General features: G+C 46.3%; 1 long non-coding RNA gene across 4 annotated transcripts; it reads left to right on the top strand.

Annotated features, from left to right (window-relative positions):
* Positions 1-1,894: 1,894 nt before the first annotated feature.
* LOC309536518 lies at positions 1,895-17,832 on the top strand. 4 transcript variants are annotated; one of them, XR_014221559.1, is made up of 4 exons: positions 1,895-2,319; positions 12,358-12,441; positions 12,548-12,691; positions 16,636-17,832. It is a non-coding gene; the product is annotated as an uncharacterized lncRNA (long non-coding RNA). The 4 variants fall into 4 exon arrangements; XR_014221560.1 differs by lacking the exon at positions 1,895-2,319 and adding an exon at positions 7,169-7,712; XR_014221561.1 differs by lacking the exon at positions 1,895-2,319 and adding an exon at positions 7,902-8,404.
* The last annotated feature ends 3,506 nt before the right edge of the window (positions 17,833-21,338 follow it).

Raw genomic sequence — 21,338 nt, 5'->3', positions numbered from 1 at the left:
TTTGCTGTTGATTCAATGCATTAAAACATTCCTAAATAGTAGCGTGTAACTGATTGACAAATACACGATCTCAAACAGACGGTTTTGCATTTACACACCATTAAGACGAATGACTTTGCACCTCTAATTGTTTCAAAAGGAATTTGTTCAATTGATAGTTATTTGCACACACCTGCCTGTTACTAAATATCCCCCAATAAAGAGGATGGGTCTCATGAATCCTGTGTTCTACTTATTCCAGTGGGTGGCCGATATCAGGCCCAGGGTCCAGGTGTGACTCTCTGGGCTCCTCTGTCTGGCCCTCAGAAGTCCCCCCAGGCAACAGCCCTAACTGATTTTGCTTTGCGTCTTCCTTGAGTGCTTTTGCCTCACTGGAAATGTGTCCTTGAATCCTGCTGTTTGCTTCCTTGGGTGGACGATAGAGAGGAGTGTGTGAGTGTGTGCAGAAACTAGCCTGCGGTACAAAGGTAAAATTTATATCCATTGCTCCACCCACTTTTGGCTCCAACCCCACTGGCATGTGGCCCCTGGGAGGTTGCCCAGAAAGGAACGTGGCCCCCTGGCTGAAAAAGGTTTCCCCATCTCCTACTTATTCCAAAGTAGAACAAACAAGCTCTGCTTTTCAAGGAACCTGCCGCCTTTCGCACTGACTTCTCCCTCGAACCTGAGGCCAGGCGGTTACCAGCTCTGAACGGGTGGTTTCCTGGTGGCCAAACTGATGCCCCTAAAGGGTAGCCCACAAGCAGGACTTGAGTAACTCTCCCCGCTTGTGATTTCCAGCAACTGACAGCTTAATGCAGTGCATAAGCTTGCCCTCCCATATGTTCTCTCCCCACAACAACCCTTGGAGGTAGACCACAGCTGGCCCAAGGTCACTGGATGCTCTTCATGGCCGAGTGAGGATTTGAACCTAGGCCTTCCCTGTCTCAGTCTGACACTTTAACCATTACATCGCAACTCACTTACATTCAGGCTGCTCTCTGTGGTGGTCTTTTTTCCAGATCTCGGTCCAGAAGCTACACAGGAGCTTTCTGGGGACCAGGTGTGCAAAAGCACAAGGACCAAAGTCTAACAGAATCAGTGCTGGTGGCCCAGTCCTCTTTTTGTAAGACTGGGTGAAAATAGCTTTGCATTTATAGGCCCCAATTTTCCTTTGCTTGCTCTCTCTAAATGGGGACCCTTAAAAAAAAACCCCAGGATGCACCTTTAACTAGCGAGCTCAGTCTGCAGATAGCTAGGTATTCTGGAATTCAAGATCCCACCTCTCAATGGGACTCTGTTGTAGATGCTTCCTTTTTTTACCCGTGGTGATACTTCTCAGGCTGTGGACACACCATTCATTTAAAGCACATTTCTCCTGACTTCCCAAAGAATCCCAGGAATAGACATTTACCCCTCACAGATCTACAGTTCCCAGCACCCTTAACAAATGACAGCTCCCAGGGTTCTTTGAGAGGAGGAAGAGATGTGCTTTAAATGTATGGTGTAAAAAATAGGGCTAACGCTGGCCAGCTTTGCAGGGCCGTTGTGCGGCTGCATGGGACTAACAGAAGCCTTCCTTAAGCCACCACAGTAGTTCTTTACAGGACAGAGTTGAATAAAGCAGCTTTCATGCGCAGTTTGAGGCCACTAGAAAGGTGTGCAATCAGCTGGGAATGTCTCCTCTGCGTGGCCTGCTTGGGGTATGCTCATGGTGTGTGTGTGTGTGTGTGTGTGATTGCACTGGAGCACTGCAGTGTTCTTTCCTTTGCACGTCCTCCTCCGTCCCGGCGCGAGGCCATGCCATGCGCAGGTGATGCGCGTGCAACCGAGACAGCCGTTCAAACTGTGGTCCCAGGGAGCATCCCCGCACACTTAACAAATATCTCTCCTCTGCTAGAATGAGAGAGAAGAAGAACAGGGAAAGGGGGGGGTTGTCCAGATGACCTTGCTGATGCTCTCATGCGCCCTTGAGCCTGCGACCGCCAATCGCACTCCTTTTAATTAATTAATTTTTCCCCCTCACCTCCCCCACCGCCTTTATTCCCATGCCTGCCTTTGGGGCTTCTCGGAGAGGGTGCCTTCCCCTTTAAGAGTCTCCTGAACATGCTGATATGCAGAACTCCTGCAGCTCTGTGTTGCGGCACTGTGGGGGGAAGTCTGCTGAGCTGAGCAGTTTGCTCTGCCAGAGATCCCGAACAATGTCATTGTGTGCGAGAGGGAGAAGAAGAAGACACTGCAGTCAACTTTCAAGCCAGCTAACCTGGCTAACTGACTTCTCTCCATCCATCCATCTATCCATCCAAAGCTCGCCTCTCCTTTGGACGCTTGGACAGCAAGGTAAGTGACCTTTCTCTCCCTTTCTCTCTTTTAAATTCTACCTTTCTCCAGGTGTTAAGAAATAAAAATGAGGTAGCAAAGGTGATCTGTATCACCCTCTCTTTCTCTAAAATAGGAGGAAATGCAAATCCTTGTGTCTGGTTTGACTTCGGGTTCCATCCTCAGTCTCTGAAAGCTGGGGGAGTCTCATCTTGTGCCTCTGCATGGAACTCTTTCAGACCCACTTTGAAAAGCCGAAATCCTTTCGGATTTTAAAGTCGGTCCTTACAGCTCAGCGCCTGGATTTCTGCAAGTGCTGTAGCTTAAGTGGCTTGTGGATTGAACTAATTATATTTTACTTCTCTTCCCCATCTCTGTCCTGCTCCATTTGAGTTTTGAATTTAAATTTCATTAGGCAGGCTAATGAATATATATTTACAGATTCAGTATGTGTGTGTGTGTGTATTTAGTGAGCTTGGGATGGACTGGAATTAGCTGAAGGCTGCAAAGCCCTATTGCATGCTTACTTGGGAGTAACTTGCATCAAAGTGTGTGGGACTTACTCCTGGGTAAAATTTATGATCTAGAATAGAGTCAATATTGTCATCTTCGCTACTTCTGGAAAATAGTCACTGGAAGTATCCGACGAAGTCCTACTCAGAGTAGCCCAATTGAAACTTAATGTCCGTAAGTTCATCATGCGTCCAGTCATTTCACTGAGCTTGCTCTTGAGTAGAATTAATGTGGGAGATGACCCACTAGGTGTAAATGGAATTTCCATTTTCTAAATTATTTTTGAGTTACAGTTTAGAAGAGGCTATCTTGTTGTTTCAAAGTGCTACCTGGATTCTGCATTTAAAATTTGTGGGTTTTACACACACACACACTCCCCTCTGGCAAGCGATGTCGGCTCATCTTCTGGAGTTTGATTACTGCAGGGAAAAATTAGTGTCAGGATAAGTTACGATGACACTCAGGACTCCATTAGCTTTTGAGATTTATGGCTGGTTAAAAGCTCATTGGGTGACACTGCTTTTCGTTTTGTTTTCAAGACTTCCAGGAAAATAATTTTCGGTCCTCTCACAGCCAGATGGGAGGCTCGTTCTTACAGCTCTCAAAAAATACCTCAGACAGGACCAGTCTCTTTATTGCAGCACTCCATGTTTTAGTCTTGAATTCTCTGTTGCCGTGCACATAGTCAGGAGGGTACAAATTTATGGTTGCCCGCAGTAGAGGCCTTTTTAGGACACAAGTCTACAGCTGGAGGTCCCTATGACCAAGAGGGCTAGAAACTTGAACAGGCTTTCATTTCATTTCTTTCTTTCTTTCTTTCTTTCTTTCTTTCTTTCTTTCTTTCTTTCTAGCCTCATGGCTTTCCATGCAGAGGAAAAAAATTATGAGTGAGTTGAGAGAATTGGCAGGTGCTCCGGTTTCGAGAGTTTGGCTCCGTGGGAGAGGTCTGCTCAAAGCTGTGCTTTCAGGCCATACTACTAGGAAGCAAAACCCACTGAACTCAAATGGCCCCTTATTTCTGGGTTCAACACTTTTCCGTGCAGAAACCTACTTAATATTGATGGGTTATCAGCGCACTTAACGTGCATGCACCAACTGCAATTTTGCCGCAGTTCTAAAAAGTATTGAGTTGTCTCCACCGCTGGCCCTACTCAGAGTAGACCCATTGAAATTACACCACACTAGTAACTTGGGTCCATTAATTTTAGTGGGCTTGCTCTAAGTAGGACTTAGTTGGATACCATTCTCGGATAGGGACGGTGGGGGATCCCAATTACTCAAGCAGACCTTGGTCAGGGACGTTGTGTGTGTATATATATAAAAATCTGGAATAATGGGCTTTCATTAACAATGCTTCTGAATCTGAGCATCACCCAGAGACCGAAACTGAAGGAAATAGGTAGCAGAAAGAAGGCAGGCAGGCATATCTTGAATCTTTTATTCATGTGCATTGCAGTGGGTTTCCCCCCCCCTTCTTCTTTAGGTTTAGCAAGAGTGATGGGCACCAGCTTGAAAGAATGATTTTTGTATTGCCGTTTGGAGCAAGTTTTAGAGAGAGGAGAAGAGGCAGGAGGGAGATGGTAGTGTTTGTAGTAAAGTTGGGGGGGGTATCAGTAACAGAAGCAGATGGACTAGCTAGCTTACATGAGTTGAACGTGGCCGTCTAGGCTCATGGTTTGTGATGTCATCGCTGCAGTATTCTGTCCTCGCATGCCGATTTGGCTTTTCCAAATCACTCAAGTGTCTATGCCATGGGTGACTGCGAAAATGCTCACCTTCCGTGGCTGCGAGGAAGGCCTCTTCTATGCATCGTCAAAGCCATGTGTGGCGGGGCAGACAGAATGGACGAGGAGCATGGCTGGATCAGGCCAAAGTTTTTCCAACTGTGGAGCAGCCTCTAAGAAGTAGGCCATGAAGAGAACGGATTTCTTCAGAGGTACACTGCCATGGGAGATGGAGGTTCTATCTAAAAGCCATGGAGCTGTTGCCCACAAAAGCATCCTGCAGCATAGAATTCCACAGACTGTATGCAAAAAGACCATCTGCTGTGAATTGTCGACCAATCAGCTTAACTGGATGAGCCCCTAGTAGTATTATTGAAAAAATTCTCTCTATTCAGAATTGTATTAACTTCTATCATGTTCTCTGTTTAGGACGCCACCCAGCCAAAAAAAGTATATTGTTTAGGTGCAATCTCAGCACACTTCTCTATTCATGCGCTTCAGCCACAGTCAAAAGTGTGCATTTGCCCAGGATAAGTGTAATAACCCCTTTTTCTGAATCTCATGCCTTCATTCTCAAAGGATCCCACAGATGAGTGCAGCGCTGCTCGAGGGCCTGTGTAACTCCAAACTTGCACAGTTAGGTGGCTAACAACTATTTTACTGTATTCTCAAGAAGCTGCGCTGCATGAACGTATTTTTTAAAGAATGATCAAATGCTTCCAAAGAAAGTGCTTACCCTTTGGGAATCGACAGTGCTTGAAATGCACATCCTATTCCAAGTTAACTGTCTATATGCGTTAGGATTTTTGCTACCCTTAAAACCGCTACTAGTTTTTGAAAGTCATTGTCAGCATCATTATTTATGGCTTGCATCCATTTCAGTTATAAACTCAGAGTAAGCTCACTGAAATCAATGAGCTTACTCATTAAAGCCATATCTATTAATGGCAACGTGTCTACTTTTGAGTAGGGCCAGCACTGGATGCAACATGTTATGGTTAAACTATATTGTGCTTTCAAAGCATCTTCCATACATTCACCCCAATCCATCAACAGGCATCCATGCACACAGTCAGTCTTCTACGTGTGCTGCCAATACAGACTTCAATGTGCATTGAAAGCTCATTTCCACATGCACCGAAATACTTGGCCAACCCCTGATGAACCGATTGAAGAGTTTTCTGATGGGCATTGCCATGTAATTACCCCTCCCTGCCTCCAGAGCCACCAGTAGCTGTGTGCTACTAATTTGCCCAGGGCTAGATCTGCCCTTGGACCATTTTATCAGCAATCCTTACAACAACCCTGCAATGTAGTATTTTTCGCTTATCTTCAATCTTCAAAAGGTGTGTGTATTTCAGAAGGTCACTGAGAGTGAGCGAAGGTCGCTGTCCTGAAAAGTTTCTAAATTCAGGTAGGTAGCCGTGTTGGTCTGACGTAGTCAAAATAAATTAATAAATTAATAAATTGTCCAAGGTAAAGGGACCCCTGACCATTAGGTCCAGTCACGGACGAATCTGGGGTTGTGGCGCTCATCTCGCTTTATTGGCCGAGGGAGCTGGCGTACAGCTTCTGGATTATGTGGCCAGCATGACAAAGCCGCTTCTGGTGAACCAGAGCAGCGCACGGAAACGCCGTTTGCCTTCCTGCCGGAGCGGTACCTATTTATCTACTTACACTTGGATGTGCTTTTGAACTGCTAGGTTGGCAGGAGCAGGGACCGAGCAACGGGAGCTCACCCCGTCGCGGGGATTTGAACCGCTGACCTTCCGATCGGCAAGCCCTAGGCTCTGTGGTTTAGACCACAGCACCACCCACGTTTGTTCTGGGTGTAAGCTTTCATGTGCATGCACACTTCTTCAGATATACTGAAACAGAAGTCATCAGACCCTTAAACATAGTGGGAGAGTGGGGTAGGGTTTTTCTCAGGAAGGTAGTAGGAGATGGGTGATTGACTCAATGGGTATGGTAAACCTGTTGACAACTGTTGACAACTGCAATTAGTCCTACAGGAAAAAACAAGGGATAGTATGCAGATGACCAAAAATAGTTTTAGCATATGTAATGAGACAAGACTCCGATATCTCTATTCAGCCCAGGTCTCTCCATAGTTTTCAGTTTATTAAGAAGTTGTAATTCAGCAACTTCTCTAAAAAGTTTCTAGTTACAGATAGGTAGCCGTGTTGGTCTGCCATAGTCAAAATAAATAAAATCCTTCCAGTAGCACCTTAAAGACCAACTAAGTTAGTTCTTGGTATGAGCTTTCGTGTGCATGCACTGGAGAGACCTGGTCTGAACAAAGACATTGGATTCTTATCTCATTATACATGACTAAGCCATTTTTCACCTTCTCACCCCTTGCCTTTTCCTGTAAGACCTATTGCAGTCGTTAAGAGTCGTCAACAGGCTCATCTCAGCTACCTGCCAATCTCCCATTCCCACCACCCTTCTGAGTAATACCCCTCCCCACCTTCTCACTATATAGAAGGATCTGGCAACTTCTGTTTCAGTGTATCTGAAGAAGTGTGCATGCACACGAAAGCTCATACCAAGAACTAACTTAGTTGGTCTTTAAGGTGCTACTGGAAGGAATTTTTTTATTTTAAAAAGTTTCTGCGTGAGTTTATGACCAGGTTGGTCTTTGAGCGGTTGTTTTATATTTTTATTCATTGCATTTATATCCCCACCTTTTTTCTCCAATGAGCTCCAGGTCCTCCACGCACTTGGTCCTCCACGTCTTCATCTAATCCCCGCAACAACCCTGTGTGGTAGGCTAGGCTGAGAGACAGTGACTGGCCAAAGTGAGCTTCATGGCTAATAGGAAGATTTGAGCCCCGGTCTCCCAGGTCCTCGTCTGACACTCTAAGCTGGCGATCAAGTCTTGTATCCTCTGCCTCCTTTCCCCTCTGATGAAGAATGCTGTGTGAACTCAAAGCTTGCATGCTCCCACACTGCTGGTAGAAAGATAAGCTGAGCAAAAGATTCACCGCTATGACGGCTGCTGGCTTCCTTGTGATCTGCCTGGGCTTGCCTGGACTTGTTCAGCCACTTCACACTTCAAGACACCCAGTTGCAGATCCCAGCCTCAGAAGCCCCATCCTGGTGCACCAACGTTTTGAAAACTCTCCAGAGTTTCCCTATCACTTCCAAGTATGCTAACTTTCCAGGTTTGTGCAGGTAGGATGTATATATTTTGCAAAATTCATGATCTGCAGTGCACATTTGTTTTGTGTGTGTGTTTTTTTTTGTGTGTACACTAACTCAGTACAGGAATATAGTGGAATAAGTACAATGCATTCATCAAATATTGCTTGGCTTCTGGAATGGGGGGTGGGGGTGGGAGCGGTTAGAGAAAAGGCTAGGAAGCTCGCTGCACATGTACATAGGATATTATAAATTATCCTATGTATATTATACCTGGTGCGAGAGGTCAGCCAGGCTGCAAATAAGCCAGGATGCAGAGGAGTTGACTAAACTACAGGAGCTGCTGTCGTGGGGGGGGGGAGCAGTGCCTTGAAGCCCTCCTCCCAACAGTGTAGCACTATTTAACACGTGACACCCTTGTTAAAACATCTGCACTGGCTGCCCATCAGCTGCCAAGCCAGTTTCAAGGTCTCTGCATTGATTGACAAAGCAGCTTAGGTCCAGGGTACTGCGAGGGTCACCTGAACCCTTATATCCCAGCTCGATCGTTCAGATCATCTGCAGCGGGGGTTGTTGGTGAGGTTCATTTGGCGGCGACATCGAACTGAGCCTTTGATGTCATCTTCCCAGCCCTGTGGAATGCTCTGCCTTCTGTCCCAGCTCTGAAAACTTTTCTGTTCCTTCAGGCTTATGCGGGGAAGGAAGAATGCATCTTTCTACAACAGGTGATTTCAGCTTTTAAAATATGTTTTTTTTTTAATTGTTATAAGCTGTATTTTGTTTCTGTTTAGGAATGGCAGAATATATTCCTGCCATTTGCTCTAATTTTATTTCGTTTACAAATAACGTTCAATGTTACTGTTTTAAATGGAGAATCCTGGGACCTGTAGTTTGTTCAGGGTGCTGGGAACTGTAGCTCTCGTGAAGTCAGCACTCTTTACACCTGGCGGTTCCCAGAGTTCTCCATGACTGTTAATGTGGTATAATAGCTTGCTAAATGTACGGTGTGGATGTGGCCTAAGTTTTCCTCAAAGTTAACGAGTTGAAATTAAGAGACTTAAGTTAGTTATGTCCATCAACTTCAGTGGGACTACTCTGAGCAGGACTGGTATTGGCTACAACCCTACATGTGCTGCCTCTGAGCTGCAGTCCCCACCCCCCAATTTAGCTGGCCCTGAGGATTTATTGAAATGCATAAAAAAGCCAAAACACTGGTTTTCAGACAGTATCATTAAAGGAGGGAGGGGGTGTTTCAGGAAATCATCTTATCACAGTGGTGGCAGAAGTTTTGAAATAATCTTTGGCGACTGGGTAATTATGTGCCCTTTACTGATGGACTTACATTTATGGATGGGTTTTCTATAGATTGGGATGGGCGAGCCTGTCAGTATCAGTTTCTCATTATTCCAAATGTAAGTTAAAGGATGCATTTTCGCATCAGCTATTCCTCCCCCTTAAGTCCTCGTGAAAATTTGCCACCGTTCCTTTTACATACATATTTTGTGTGTGTGATTTTGCCTAAAAGATGCATTCCTCCCGAATGATTCCCCCAATATATGCATTTGTTGTTGTTGGAGAACCACACTGCAAAAATCAACAAAATGTGAATGGGGAAGGGTGGCTTCATTGCAATTCACACATTGTTTAGGTCAGGTAAAGGTAAAGGGACCCCTGACCATTAGGTCCAGTCGTGACCGACTCTGGGGTTGCGGTACTCATCTCGCTTTATTGGCCGAGGGAGCCGGCGTACAGCTTCCTGGTCATGTGGCCAGCATGACTAAGCTGCTTCTGGCGAACCAGAGCAGTGCACGGAAACGCCGTTTACCTTCCCACCGGAGCGGTACCTATTTATCTACTTGCACTTTGACGTGCTTTCGAACTGCTAGGTTGGCAGGAGCAGGGACTGAGCAACGGGAGCTCACCCTGTTGCGGGGATTCGAACCACTGACCTTCTGATTGGCAAGTCCTAGGCTCTGTGGTTTAACCCACAGCGCCACCCGCGTCCCTATTGTTTAGGTCATTTTGCATTAAAATTGTGAGCTGCACTGAATTGCTCCTGTGTCTCTATATATAGAAGGGAGATTTGATAAATAAAACCTGACTATTTTTTTAAGCCACAGATTGAGATCAACGTTTGTCCTGAATTCAAAGGAACTACATAAAGTGAAGCAATGTCTTGATATATATACGGTCTATAGATGTGTGTGTGTGTATATAGACAGTGTATTCCTACACAAAGTCCCATTGAGTTCAGTGAGACTGCCTCCTAGGTAAGTGTCTATGGGATTGCAAGCCATCTGCACTATGCCTTTAAAGCAGTAATATACCACTTTTAAAACCCCCAAAGAATCCTGGGAGTTGTGGTTTGTTAAGGGTGCTAAGAATTGTTAGGAGGACCCAGTTCCAGACCTACAATTCCCAGAGCTTTGACTGGCTGAAAAAACATCCCCTGATTAATTAGGTGGCAGACACATTTTTTCAAAAATGCATATGTGAAATTTAATACAGGTACATACAAACACTGCAGATGACAAGCATCGTTTTAGAAGAGGTATTCCCTTCTGTGTGGAATAGAATTGGCGACAGGGAGATGAGAATGCCTCTTCTGACATGGTCCTGGCGACAACACTTTGCTGCAGCGTTCTGAAATAACCTTGGAAGTGGTCAGGTCATCTGAATACTGCTGCTGATGAGATGTGGCAAAATCACCTGCTTTCTCTGGGTGACTAGAAGGAGAGCCAGAGCAGGCACTCGCACAGAGAGGCAACGGGAAGCCCCTTTAGTTGGGTGGCCTCACACAGAAGCCTGAAATGTTAGTTCATGTCTCACAAGGTACTCATGCAAACTTGCCCTAGCACAAGGTTTAAGAATGACTAAGCTAGTTAGGTAGCCTTTACCTTTTTGAGAGAGTTGCATAATTACTGTGGCTTTTATAGGCCCTTGTCAAACTGGGTCGTTCAGCCTGCTGTATGTTCCCGGGGCCTGTGACTCAGAACTGAAGCTGTGTGTGTTTTAAGGGTGTGTGAGTTGCCCTTTGCTCGATCCCATCTCTTAGCCTCTGTCCTCCTTCCCCACACCCTGCCCTTCGCTGTGAATACAAGTCAACCCACATGGTTAAGCCAGTGCAAGGATTACAGCTCTTAAAAAAACAGGGGCAGGGCCTGAGTGACAGATGGGTGGCTATTACAGCCAAGAAGTTTTGATCTCTTTCAAATGCCTTTCTTCCCCCTTGTCTTTTGTTGAGGGAGTGTATATTTGCCCACTGGTTAGTTCTGGGTTAGTATTTTTGCCTTGTTTCAACAAAAGGCTCACAAAAAGTGAGCAGAGGTTGGATGGCCATCTATCTTGGATGCTTTAGTTGAGATTCCTGCATTGCAGGGGGTTGGACTAAATGACCCTTGGGGTCCCTTCCAAATCTACCATTCTGTGATTCTGTCATTCTAAGGTGATTTATAGAATTAAAGGGTTGTGTCTGAATAGGTTCTGCTCAGGGTAGACTCAATTTTCACCCAATTTGCACCAAAGCCAGAATGGGGACTCGTGCAGAGATGCAGCGGGCAGCCTCGCCTAGAGTGATTTATTATTTGCAATCTGAGCCCCATTCAGAGTAGTCCCATTGAAATTAATGGACCTAAGTTGGTCATGGTCATTAACCTCACATTGTCTACTCTGAGTAGGTCTAGCACTGGAGACAACCCAATGATCATGAATAAATTGGGCCTGTTCATTTCAGTGGGTCTTCGAGAAAAACTTAGTTGGATACAATCCCCTAAGGTAGGCATGTTCAATAACTTCAGTGGGTCTACTCTGAATTGGACCAGCTTTGGATACGACCAACTAACGAACTCAAGTTAGTAATGTACATTGACTTCAGTGGCCCTACACAGAGTTGGACATTAGACACACACCTTTCTTTTTCAAAACTTAACACCACAGGTGCTGTAACCTTCCAACAGTTTGATTTCACCCCCAAAGGTTCACTCCTCCATTGTCTCCTGCGACAGACGGATGCCAACCAATAAGGATAATCTTAAAATAATAATTTTAGGGAGTAGTGTAATGGTTACAATATAGGTCTAAGAACAGGGAGACCATCAGGTTCTGGTTACCATTCATCCACGAAGCTCAGTGGGTGATGTTGGGCCAGCCACTGCCTCTCAGCCTAACCTACCTCACAGAGCTGTTGTGAGGATAAAATGGAGTGGGGTAGAACTCATACGCCACCTTGAGCTCCTTGGGGGAAAGGTGGGGTGTAAACATTTAAAAACAAACCAGAAACTAAAATGATATAAAAATAGCACTTGGAAGAGTCTCATAAGGACTAGCAACTTGGGTTTGTTTTTGTTTTTTAAAATTGAGATTCCCCAGGAAGTGAGATTCAACACTTGGTTGCACTTATTGGGCTCTTGCTCTGAGCCCTAGACTGGGTGTCTCAGTTCTTGGAATGTCCCAAGATAGGCAGGTCCAAGGGGGAGACAGAGAGAGAGAGAGAGAGAGAGAGAGAGAGAGAGAGAGAGATCATAAGAATGGGCTGGAAGGGCAACCATGGAGGGCAAAGGGGTGAAGCGTCACTCTCTTTTGCTTCAAAACTTTCTGCATTCGGCCTTATGGATGACTCATTCAGAAACTCTTTCTCTTTCTCTCCGTTTCCTTTTTTTCCTCTGGTTTTGCTTTTCAGAACGCCAAAGCCTGGCCAAGACGTCTCACGTTTCCTCCTTCGGCTCTCCCTCGTCCATCCAGGTGCAGGGATGGCAATGGGCAGGTGAGGTCAGTGGGTCAATGAAACTTCGGAGTTCCCTGTCCTCACACCAGGAAGCGTGGCTTTTTGGAACAATGTGTGAGTGTGTCTCTGTGTATTTCAACACTAGGTTAAAGTGCTGACTGTGGGGCGGGGGGGCTCCACCCTTCGGCGGGGAGGAGACTGGCTCCTTCTGCTGCCTGGCTGATATCCTCGGCAGTCGTCTTGTTAACGACCGAACAGGATGCTAGTCCTGAAGACCTTCGTGGAACAGGTAAATTGACTACTTTTCTGTTTCTTTCGACCTTACGTCTCCTAATGCCACATCTGGGCAGCTTTAATTCTATGGTGGGGGGAAAACCTGTGTCCTATTCCAAGTCTATTCCAACACTGGAAGCTGCCTTCTAGCTTGGCTTTACCTACACTGACTGGCAGCAGCTCTCCAGGAGCCTCTTCCAGCCCTACATGGAGATGCCAAGGATTGAACCCAAGACTTTCTGCTGCTCTGCCTTCACTTAAGATGCAGGAGCTTTGGAATCTGTCTTATACTGAGCCAGACGCATTGGTCCATCAAGCTCAGTATTGTCTACACTGACTGGAAGCAGTTCTCCAGGGTTTCAGGAAGGAACCTCTCCCAGCCCTACTGGGAGATACCAGGAATTGAACTTGGGACTTCCTGCATGCAAAGCAGATGCGTGGCCACTGAGCTATGCTATTTCCTGTAAACGTAACGTAAGATTCTAGTCCTCATGATTTGAAATTAAAGGCTGATTTAAATAAGAACAAAGGAAGCTGCCTTGTGCCTAGTCAAGACCATTGGTCCAGATATCTCAGTACTGTCTGCACAGACTGGCAACAGCTTCCCTGAGGTTTCAGGCAGGGCCTATATTCTCAGCCTTACTGGGAGATGCTGGGCTTGAACCTGGGAACTTCTGCATGCAAGGCAGATGCTCTGTAAAAATATTCTAGTCCTCCTATTTCTACATAGAGAACTGGGTTTCCATTATGGGATGGCATGATGGTTTTGCACTAGGGCGAGGTGGGATCAGATGTTAGCAGGGGCATTTCCCCCCTTTCCTGTGCTCAGCAGCCTGGCCCCCAAACCCTGCCCCAGAGTGCCCTTGTGTGTTTCTTTTCAAAGCCCCAGATTGGCATTCTCCTGCCAGCCTTCTGCACCAGCCGAGTTCCCCCTTTTCCTGCTGGCGTGGCTGCTCGCCTGCGTCAAGACGAATCCTGTGAGTCTCCGATGATTCATGGGTGCACCCTCTGTAACCCCACTGTGCTTTCTTCCAGAGCGCTCTGTTTGGGGAGAAACAGGGTGGAGCTGGGAAATGCAACCCTATGACAGTCTAATGAGTGAGGGCAGGAGCGTGAATGTGGCTTGGTGGCATCATGGAACTGCAGTTAGGAGGGACCCCACATGGTCATCTAGTCCAACCCCCTGCAATAGAGGGCACTTCCTAGAGCAGCCTTTGCCAGCCTCGTGACCTCCAGACATTTTGGACTACAGCTCCCATGAGTCTCTGCCAGCACAGCCGATGGGAGCTGGAGGGCACCAGGTTGACGAAGGGCTGCTCTGCAATCACACCTAAGTGCGGACGTCTCCCACTGTCTTGTAGATCTGTGCTTTCCCATGCAAAATGCAAGTTTCTAGGCCTTAATATCACAATGGCTGTCCTTTACAGCGGGAGAGCATCCGCATTTCGTGCAAAACGCCCCAGGTAAGGTTGGCACGCGGATAAGGTATAGGGACACGGGTGGCGCTGTGGGTTAAACCACAGAGCCTAGGACCTGCCGATCAGAAGGTCAGCGGTTCAAATCCCTGCGACATGGTGAGCTCCCGTTGCTCGGTCCCTGCTCCTGCCAACCTAGCAGTTCGAAAGCACATCAAAGTGCAAGTAGATAAATAGGTACCACTCCGGCGGGAAGCTAAACTGTGTTTCCGTGCGCTGCTCTGGTTCGCCAGAAGCGGCTTAGTCATGCTGGCCACATGACCTGGAAGCTGTACACCGGCTCCCTCGGCCAATAAAGCGAGATGAGCGCCGCAACCCCAGAGTCGGCCACAACTGGACCTAATGGTCAGGGGTCCCTTTACCTTTACCTTTAAGGTTGGCAGCAGGCCCAGGTAGGAGTGGAAATGACCCCTGCCTGAAAATCCTGGAGGGCTGCTGCCAGTCAGAGTAGGAAATGCTTACTAGGTGGACCAATTGTCTGACTCGGAAGAAGGCAGCTTCCTGTGCTCTTTGACATTAGGGCAGACTGCGCTAACCTGGCGCCCTCCAGATGTTTTGGACTACAACTCCCAGCTGAATAGCACCAGGTTGGGAAAGTCTTACATCTTTCTTTGCTTCGCTTTGAAGGTCAAAATATTGGCTGGGGCAGAGGGAGAAATCTAGATACAGTAAGCATTTTAACATGAGCCCTACCTAATTCGCAAATCTTGAAAACATTTTCAAACTGAAATGCAGCTGTCCTTCGAAATTCATGCCTTCCCAAATTTTGGGATGTAGTTTTCTGAACAAACCATACAAAAATGCATATATTGGTATGTGGAAACATGCAGAGTAGTGAAAATAATACACAAAAATACATGATAATAGAGGAAATTGCTTGCAGAAATTTGTATATTTGGAGAAGCGTGCTTTAAAATGGGGATGGATTTTTAGCCATTTCTATTTATTTACTACTGTATTTTATTTTGTTTAGACTCAATGAAGTAAACCAAAATTTCCATATACTTGCACTATTACAACAGGTTGAAAGCAGCATAAAGTTGAACAATAAAATTAAACTTATTCCAAAAATCCCACCCATTTTTCCAAAAACCTACTAGGTTGATTTATGTGTGTTCTTTTCAAATAGGTTAACTTGACTTAATCATTGTTGCTATAGATCTGACTTTTCCAAGCTATTTGCATGCAGTGGGAGATATACTTTAGTCTTACATTTTGTTAACTGAAGTGTGACGAACTGAATGCAAGGTTGGAAAAATGAGAAACTGAGATGAATGGAAATTGACAGACTGGTCCACACCTAAGCTTGATCCAGAATCCTTTTTGTTGGTGCAAAGGATTCTGGGATGTACATAGCTCAGGTGGGGCTCATGGGTCAGCTCTGAGAATGACTAATGTGGAATACCATCCAAACTAAAGAATTGACAACCGACTTCCCTTTTAATAGGATTCTATTGATTAGTTTCTGTAAAATATTTATAACTTGCCCTTCATCAGTGCAGATGCAGAACACAGAATAGCCAGCCAAATAATAAAAATGACAATAATCGGTATTATAAAACAGACCATGAAACTGAAAGCAAAACAGGAGGGGAAAAAACAATATCACAACAGCTTATCGAGAGAGCGTACCTGAGCTTAACTTTTGATTTATTTACTTAGGTGACTTAGAGCCCGCCCTTCAGTCAAATCATACAATATATATGTTATTATGTATTGTATATATTCCTATATACATAGGAATATATACAATACATAATAACATAAAACAATCGGGGGGGGGGGGTAATCAAACCAAAGTAGGAGGCATTTGGCTACCTTAAGAGAGGAAGTGGTGGGGAGATTAGGGGATTCCCTCTTGGAAAGAGTCATGCGGGTTGGGGCTGATGGGAGTTGGAGTCCCACAAGATCTTGAGGGCCACAGGTTCCCCATCCCTAATGGTAGAGCCGGCCTGGCTAGAGAGAAACAGAATATCCTAAGGACAGCAGAAGAGCCCTGCTGGATTGGGTCAAAAGGACCACCTAGCCTAGCATCCTGTTCTCAGTGGCCAACCAGATGCCCCAGTATGAAGCCCACAAGCAGGACCTGAGTGCAGCAGGAACTCTCCCTGCTTGATATCCCCAGCAACTGGAAGTCCGATGCACATTGCCTCTGGCAGAAACAGTCTTATTATTATGGCTATGTATGCCCCATCCCTTTAAAGCATATTTCCCTCCCTCCCCCCAAATAATAAAAAAAGAATCCTGGGAACTGTAGTTTATCATAAACAGAACAAACTACAGTTCCCAGGATTCTTTGTGGGTGTGTGCTTTAAATGTATGGTGTGTATACAGCCTGTATCAAGCCGTATTAAGCCTGTAACATAGCTAAGTCAAAAGGATGCCCTTAGCCGAGGCCCTGCCAAAATCTAGGTGCTGGTTGTGGGATCAAGCTTCTAGTCCTTTTTGAGCAAACCTTCCCCCCCCCTTCTTCTTTTCTTCCCAGGGCTTTTAACCTCAAGAAAGAAGGTGAGGTGGAGAGGCCGGTGTCCTTCCCTGTGTCTGCCTCACCGGCCAGCTTTCTGTGAGTGCTTCTCTGGCAGTGTCTTAGCTGGTTGTTGTGTGCAATGATGGAGGAAGCAATCAGCAAGAATACTGCTGCAGAAGTGCTACACACTTTCATGCCTGCTGAGCGTTTCCTCCTGCAGAGCCAAAGCGAAAGGACTCCTATTCCTGGAAACGGGATGGGCCTCTGTTCATCCCACACCTACTCTGGACGGCTTCTAGGAAACCAGGAGGACTTCAGGAGCTACAGAAAGCACCAGGTTCAGGGAGAGGAGGGTAGGGTAGGCTTGTCAGAAGCAGCCCCAGACACTGAGGTTTTAGGACCCAAACCTGAGACCTAGGGGCTTCCCTCCTGGCAGTCATGGGAGGTGGGGGTTAATTGGGAGAGGGAAACAGAGGAGGGCAGACCCCACTCCGAGTTTCTGTGCTATAATTCGAGGCCAACTCCTGCCAAGCTGCATGTGCACTCTTCTGAATGATTTTGTTAGTGCAATTTTGTAGTTTTAATTTTATAATTAAAGGCACTCTCGCCCACCTGGTGATTCAAGCCCTCTGACTGCCACCTGGAGGGGACCAGACAAGGCTAGAGACTTCTGGAGGTCTGACAACCCTATCAGAGGGGGACACACAGCCCTGAGATTTAGAGTCCCATGCTCTGCCGACTGAGCTGTGTTGAGACTGGCTGATTTATCTGGCATTAGACTTTGTTGCCATGCTTCAGCTGCTCATTCGGAAGTAGCCCTGCTTGGAAAAAAAGCTGGCAGCCTTCTACAGGATCTAAGGACAGGAGAGGCTGTGGGCATGTAGGTGGGGTTAACATTCAACATAGGGACTTCGGGAGCTGCCTTATACCAAGTCAGACTATTGATCTATCTAGCTCAGTACTGCCAACACTGACTGGCAGCAGCTCTCCAGAATTTCCAGCAGTGGGCCTTTGCTCATCCCTCCCTAGAAGTGTCCTGTATAAAACCTGGGATCTTCTGCATGCCAGGCAGGTGCCCTGCCACTGAGTTATGATCCCTCCTCAATAAGGTTGCCACCTTTTCTTTTGTCCCAGCTCCTGTGCCTTTCAACAGCAACCTAAACACAAAGAAATTAAGCTAGGGGAACCCTTGCCCGCCACTTCTGTTTGTGTCAGGGGAACAAAAAAGTTACCAAGCTTCAGCATATCAATCAAGCTGATGCTAAATGCACAGGAGCAGGGTGGTGGGGTGGAGTTGGCAACCAAAGCCATGCTTCTGGGTGAGAGGAAACTAGTTCTACTCAGAGCAAACCCATTAAAATTAATGGAGATAACTAACTTAGGGCCATTAATTTCAGTAGGTGATTAGAACTTAATTGGATACAACACTACAATTTTGACATGTTAAGGTTTTGCAGTTTTGGGGTGTGTGTGTTATATATTTACTCTTTGGGGTGTAACTCGATAGAAAGCAGCAATAGCCTAATCAAGTGGCGAAACTGATTGACTGAACTAATTAAAAGCCTCATAGCAGTGGGTCAATACCAGCAATATCTTGAGCATATTTAAAGAAGATAAGAGAGAGTCTCTCTCGACTATCGACTAAACTTCGGAAGCGAATCATGGGGAGCTGCAACGAGAAATGGTATAACCAGTAAGAACTCAAAATGGGGCCATCCAATATCTCTCTCCCCCCTCCACAAAGGCCAGTTAATGGTGTGTTCTCCATTGATACCAAGCTGCAGCATTATGGACTTTTTGGTTTGGAGAAAAGGTGACAGGATAGAAGTTTATAAAAATTATGCGTGGCATGGAGAAAGTGAATACAGAAAAATTCCTCTCCCTCTCTCATAGCACCAGAACTCACAGACATCCAGTGAATGTTGAAATATTCAGGACAGATAAAAGAAAGGACTTCTTCACGCAGTGCAAAGTTAATCTGTGGAACTCACTCCCACAGGAGCCAGTGAAGGCCATCCAACTAAAAGAGGGTGGGACAACTTCACCCTGGAGGCTACATTGCTTCTGACAAAGAGTGACATGTTCTCTGTTGAGGCCAAGAATTTGTGGGAGATTTCACCTGGTACAGCATGAGACTTTTAATCTCAGGGTCGTGGGTTCAAGCCTCACATTTGGCAAAAGATTCCTGCATTGCAGGGGGTTGGACTAGATGATCCCTGAGGTCCCTTCCAACTCGACTGTTCTATGAAATGGATTGCCCTCCTGGGAAATCACAGCATTCAAGGACTTATAAAGGAACCCTAACCATAAGAACATAGGAAGAGTGTGTTGGATCAGGCCAATGGCCCACCTAGCCCAGTATCCTGTTCTCACATTGGCCAACCAGGGGCCTGTGGGAAACACACGAGGAGGATTCAAGAACAAGAGTGCTCTCTCTCATCTCCAGTGGTTTCCAGCAAGTGGTATTCAGAAGCCTTGCTGCCTCTTAACTGCAGAGACAGAGCACAGCCATCCTGGTTAGAAGCCGGCCATTGATAGCTCTCTCTTCCAGGAATTTGTCCAGTGCAATAATCCTGCAAAGCTGAGCCCATGCATCAAAAATTGCCTTCAGGGCTTAGTCATCTGCAAAAGGCAGCTCCGGTGAGTGCTTGACTAGGGTTTTTCCAGGAATCTTAAGTGTCTAGCCAAAATTGCAATGTGTGGTTGCAGCAGAGTTGGTGCACAAGAATATGTTGACAAGTGTGTCTTCAGTACAAGAATGTTTTCAGGGAGCAAAGGATTGGCTGTGTCTAATGGGCAAGGAGAGGGGGGAGGGAAATACCCAAATCCCTGAGAGTTCAGCAGACACCCCCCACAGACTTTCAACAAGTATAATGAGGTCTAGAAACTTGCTTTGTTGTTGTTGATGTTTTAAAAAAGGAATTGCAGGGAGCTGTAAGGTAAAGGGACCCCTGACCATTAGGTCAAGTCACGGACAACTCTGGGGTTGCGGCGCTCATCTCGCTTTATTGGCCGAGGGAGCTGGCGTATAGCTTCCAGGTCATGCGGCCAGCATGACTAAGCCGCTTCTGGAGAACCAGAACAGCGCACAGAAACACTGTTTACCTTCCCGCCACAGTGGTTACCTATTTATCTACTTGCACTTCGTGCTTTTGAACTGCTAGGTTGGCAGGAGCAGGGACTGAGCAACGGGAGCTCACCCCGTCACGGGGCTTCGAACCACCGACCTTCTGATCGGAAGGCCTAGGCTCTGTGGTTTAACCCACAGCGCCACCCGTGTCCCTGCAGGGAGCTGTACTCTGTGCCAAATACCACATTTTGCAGGTTTTCTTATATACCTACAAAATAGGAACAAGCTATGCCTAACACAGGTGGAGCCAAAAGATAGCAGAGGTCACATCCACACCATACATTGAAAGCACATGGGTTTCCCCCAAAGAATCCTGGGAATGGTCATTTACCCCTCACTGAGCTACAATTCCCAGCACCCATCACAAACTACCGTTCCCACGATTCTTTGCGGGAGGCCATGTGCATTTAACGTGTGGCTGTGACCAGAGTCTTGGCTTAATAAGACTGATCTCTGCTGCTGCATTCCTGTTCCACTTTCTTTTTATAAGTCAAAAGAGTTATACTTTGGAGAGGGCGGTAGCAATAGTTTCAACAGATGCAGAAACCCACCTGCGGTTGAAAAGTGTTGGGAACCTCAAGCCTGTGGATTATGTATGGCCCTCCAGCTCTCTCTATCTGGTGTTCAGGACTCATCCTAAATCAGGGATCGGCAGCCTAAGGCCCATGGGCCACAAGCGGTCCATGGGGATCGTTTAACTGGCCCATGGACCCCTGCCACCTGCTTGGCTGGCTCTCATGCGCGGAGCAGAGCAGGGACCGCCCTCCGTGACACTGGCTGGCTTCCCATTGGCTGCAGGAAGCTCCTGCAGCCAATAGGAAGCTGCCCACACCTCCTCCGTGCTGGAAGGAGCGCCGGAAATAGTGTTCGTGCACACGCACTCCAGCCCACTGCAGCGTCTGTGGGACTATGAACCAGCCCAAGCCACAAAAACTTTGCCGGCCCCTGTCCTAAATCATGGTTCCACCTCCACACCCCTCCACAGGCCACACCTGATCTGCACCTAATCTCCTTTGCCTGGATGTTATAAACCTCTGTTGCACAGATGGGCCATATGGCTCCTGTACAAATCTAAGTCTCGTGTATTGCCCTATGCACAGCTTGACTAGGACCACACCCACTCCTGAAATGTGGCCCCTTGAAGCTTACCCATGAAAGAATGTGGCCCATTGAAAAAGGCCCCCTACCCCTGCACTAAAAGTTGGGCTTTAGAAGTTGCTTATGTATGCTCCCAAAGTGAAATTTTATTTAATAAAATACAATAAAAACAAAGTAGATGCTTCTCTTCTTGCTTTTGCTATCTTCGATGCTTAAGTTGAAAGACCTAGGGACGGCTGGGTGAGAAATGTGATCCGGTCCACAGTTAAAAGGTGAACCCACCTAATTTGCTGTTTCCAAAACAACCTGAGAAACAGCCCTCCTTCAAAATCCATACATTTTCGTGTCTACAAAAACTCAGGGTGCAAAAAAAGGCATATGTCTGAGAAACGTACAAAGATGTGTTATTGTTTCATTAAGATTCCAGGGCAGGTTATAACATTAAAACACAATATTAACAATGGTTTAAAACAACTTCTGGTTGCAGATATTG

The sequence above is a fragment of the Podarcis vaucheri genome (assembly GCF_965113315.1).
Source record: "Podarcis vaucheri genome assembly, chromosome: 7".
Taxonomy (NCBI): Eukaryota; Metazoa; Chordata; class Lepidosauria; order Squamata; family Lacertidae; genus Podarcis; species Podarcis vaucheri.
This window is presented reverse-complemented; position numbering and strand designations above follow the sequence as displayed.